Below are 4,437 nucleotides of genomic sequence, written 5' to 3' on the forward strand. Positions count from 1 at the left end.
TTTTTTTTTTTTATAACACTACCATCAGTGTACTGTACACGTCACTAACACCAATATTTCACCACTAATTTTACACTATTTTCTTTTTTGAATTCATGGTCAAGAAACCTCATTTATATGAAACTATTTCTTTTTTTTTGTCTTTTGTCACAAAAAATTTGGGGGGGACATAAAACACCCAAAATTCAATAAAGTGGTAAACTGATCCTTTGTTTAACTTGCAAGAAGCGTTATATGGAACCATCCATGTAGTATTTGGACAATTTGGATGACAGAATCCCAAATTTCTTAAAATCGGGTTAAATTCAGACCCCGGGACAACAGGAGGGTTAAGTGACATGTCCAATCTGCCTGTCTAATTGTCAATCATGTGAAGTTTCCAGGATGTTGCATGAGTAGGGCTGCAGAAACTCATCTTCATCAGTAATTTCTGATCAACTTTGAGCTACTATGATAGAACGTGTTTTCGTTCATCAAAAGACAATGACGGAAAGATGTGAGATTTGTTTTGAGAATGAAAATGTACTTCTCTCTGAGAAATACAGTATACGTTTTAAACAAAGTTTTTTGTTTTCTCCATTTTTCAGTGTATTATTTACTGATAGTGTATATGATTTGGATCATTTTGTTTATGATTTGAGAGCAGTGTTTGCTTTTGAACACAGGTAAAACTGTTTGGAGGAAAAAGTTTCATAAATAACCGTAAATAGTGCTCGAAGATTAGGTTTTGTGTGTTTTAACATTTTCATAAAATGAAGCAAGGTTTCAGAAATTGTGCTTCAGCAATTGTAGTTACGACTCAGGATAGGTATTTTAGAGGATTAAAGGGAAAGCTCCACCAAAAATCCATAATTGTCCTCTTATCTGTATAGTGCTATTTATCTCACATTGAGATATTGGCTGTAAAGATTGTTGCCATTTTGCAATTGTACTGGAACTGGGCTTGTTGTGCTCAAAGCCAAAAAACATACATTTGAAAAACTCAACTGTAATGTTTCTTTCCAGAAATCATGAATTGGTTACTCAAGATAGTCCCCAGACCTGGTTGTGGAGGAACTATTTTCTTTTTCCTGAACCACACCTGCCAACTGTCTCTCCTTTTGTTTCCCAGCAACGCCTGACAAACGTATCTGTCTCTTTGTCTTTAGCTTCTAAATGCTCCACTTTTTTTCACCAGATAGTTGCAAACGGTGTCTGTCTGCTGTTTTTCGTTCTTCCTCTTCCTTGTACCCCTATTTTTTTTACAATACTGTACTCTGCATCTAACAAACTTGTCCTTTGTCTCTGTGATACTGTCCTTTTTGTTCTTTGTTACAGAAATATGAACCTGCAACCAGTCAGAATCTAGTGAGCAGTCAGTGCTGTTAACAAATGGAAAGCACAATATTAAAAAGGACAAAAATCAAAGGAGTAAACATGTGAACTTGGTCAATGAAACTTGTTCTCTATTTGGATTTGATTGTTGCCACTTGTGTTGACCAGTATGGATGACATGTGCATTAGAGTGCAGAATGGGTTTTGAGAATGAGAATGTGTTTAGAGTTTCGCTGAAAAGTCTAAGTGAGATCTGCAATTTGCGTTTTAACCATGTGAAATGGCTTAAATTATTGACAACAGACTGCACAATTAGCTAACTGAGTTCAGGAAACTGAGAACTTTGTTCAGCGAATCGGTTTTAGTGTTTTAGCAATTGAGAAAAACTGTACTAAAGGTCCCATGACATGGTTCTATTTGGATGCTTTTATATAGACCTTAGTGGTCCCCTAATACTGTATCTGAAGTCGCTTTTATATAGACCTTAGTGGTCCCCTAGTACTGTATCTGAAGTCCTCTTTTATATAACCTTAGTGGTCCCCTAATACTGTATCTGAAGTCTCTTTATATAGACCTTAGTGTCCCCAATACTGTATCTGAAGTCTCTTTATAGAACCTTAGATCTCCCCTAATACTGTATCTGAAGTCTCTTTTATATAGACCTTAGTGTCCCCTAATACTGTATCTGAAGTCTCTTTTATATAGAACTTAGTGGTCTCCTAATACTGTATCTGAAGTCTCTTTTATTAGACCTTAGTGGTCCCCTAATACTGTATCTGAAGTCTCTTTTATATAGACCTAGTGGCCCCTAATACTGTATCTGAAGTCTCTTTTATATACCCTTAGTGGTCCCTAATACTGTATCTGAAGTCTCTTTATATAGACCTTAGTGGTCCCTAATACTGTATCTGAATTCTCTTTTATATAACCTTAGTGGTCCCTAATACTGTATCTGAGTCTCTTTATATAGACATTAGTGGTCCCTAATACTGTTATCTGAAGTCTCTTTTATATAGACATTAGTGGTCCCTAATACTGTATCTGAAGTCTCTTTTATATAGACCTTAGTGGTCTCCTAATACTGTATCTGAAGTCTCTTTCTCAGAATTCAGCATTGGTGCAGATTTACAGCCACTAGAGCCAGTCCCACAACGAGCTTTTCTTAGGATGTGTCCTTTCTGAGTCTGTAGCTTTTGAAGAGGAGCGAGGGGGGGACAGGTGGAGGTTGGGGGTGTGGCCCCCGACCAACTGCCACTTTGCTCATTTGAAAGCCATGATGTCTGTCTCTCATGGGTGGGCCAAATTCTCTGGACGGGCAATGCAGAGAAAGGGGAGATATGAGGTCATAAGGGGCAAGATTCCAGATCGGCCCACCTGAGCTTTTATTTTCTCAAAGACAGAGCAGGATACCCAGGGCTCGGTTTACACCCATTGCCATTTCTAGCCACTGGGGGACCACAGGCAGGCTGGGGGAACTCGTTAATGTTAAAAAACCTCATGAAGTGACATTTTCATGCCATGGGACCTTTAAATATTACATTCTTGGTCTTTCTTTGTCCCTATAAAAACCATACAGCTTTCCTAGGACTTAATATTTTGCATTTTAAGACTTTTAAGGCATTTATTAATTTATCTTTATACAATACACAGTATATTTTTTATTAATTTTTTGTGTGTCCTTTTGGTGTTTTATTGTCTTTGGTAAGCGACTTTTCAAAAGTAGTTTTGCTGTGATATTTGCAGAAGCATAAAGTGAAAGTACAGTGATGTCGTCCCATTTGTGTCCCCCATCTCCTCCAATTCAGCTGAAAGTAACCTACAACTATCATACACCACACTTCAGTAGGGTATTTTACAGAGAGATCGTCGGTGTGTGTACCCACTGATTGCTTTCTCCTCACCTGTGTCTCCAGTATTTGTAGAAATCCTAACCAACATGCCGGCTCACGAGGTGACCAATCCAAACGCTATCTGGGACTTAAAGCCATTACATGTTTTTCAACAAAATTGGTGGTTTAAGCTTTTTGTCAAGTAAATGAGCTGTTACATTCTCTCTGGTAACTTGGAGGATCTGCCATGTTCACATTTTCGTTCCACTGTGGAAAAATGCTAATATCACAGTACACCTTTAAATAATACATACTTGGTCTTTCTTTGTCCCTGTAATAACCATGCAGCTTTCCTAGAACTTAATATGTGGCATTTTAAGAATTGTTGCACATTTATTAATTTATTTTTATATAATATATATTTTTCCTTATTAAGTTTTTTATGTCCTTTTTGTATTCACTGATATTTAAACCTGTAGAATGTTGCCTATTGAAACAAGAAGAACCTTTAATCACATATTGCTGTGCCTGATTATGCCATAATGATATCAAGTAAGGCTGGGTGTGTTAAGGTTCAGTAGATAATCAGGTTTTAACCCAGATGCACGACTCACAGACAAGTATGCTATGTAAAGGTTTACATTAACTCGTAATGGTTAAAAAGGAAATATGTCAAAACCAGGCTGGCATAAATGTAATTCATTTTTATAGTAGGCTACGAGATAGAATTATGCATAAATAAGTAATAAAAGTAATAAAATCTAATGTATAGGCTATGAGTAGGCATATGTGGCTTTTGGCCAGAAGATGTCGCTGTACAATAAGTAATAGATTGCAGTCCTCTATAACATCTACTACTGCATAAATGTTACATCTGAATTTAACATCCCGACGATTAATTTAAAAAATACACTTTCCCTACATCTAAACTATACAAATGATACCACACATGGTATAATGTAATGCCAAATCAATTATTTTTGCAGTTTTGATTTTTTTGTATAGCCTAGGCTACTTAGATGTGGCCCAAACAACTTTCTGTGAGGTCATACAGCCTAAGTGATGTAGTATTTTTCTTGGTTAGAAGCAAGGTTGAAAGCATGGGTTGGGGAGCATAGACCGTTAAAATATTAATATATACAGTTTATAGTTTTGAGCCGCTGGAAAATAGAGTGCTGTTATTGTGAAGGCGAAGGTTAGAGAAAGACGGTCTTTTATTTTGAAGTATCTTGTCGCCAGCTCCCAAGGCTGAGAGAGAGAGAGAGAGAGAGAGAGAGAGAGAGAGAGAGAGAGA

The sequence above is a fragment of the Etheostoma spectabile genome, chromosome 7, assembly GCF_008692095.1.
Source record: "Etheostoma spectabile isolate EspeVRDwgs_2016 chromosome 7, UIUC_Espe_1.0, whole genome shotgun sequence".
Lineage (NCBI taxonomy): Eukaryota > Metazoa > Chordata > Actinopteri > Perciformes > Percidae > Etheostoma > Etheostoma spectabile.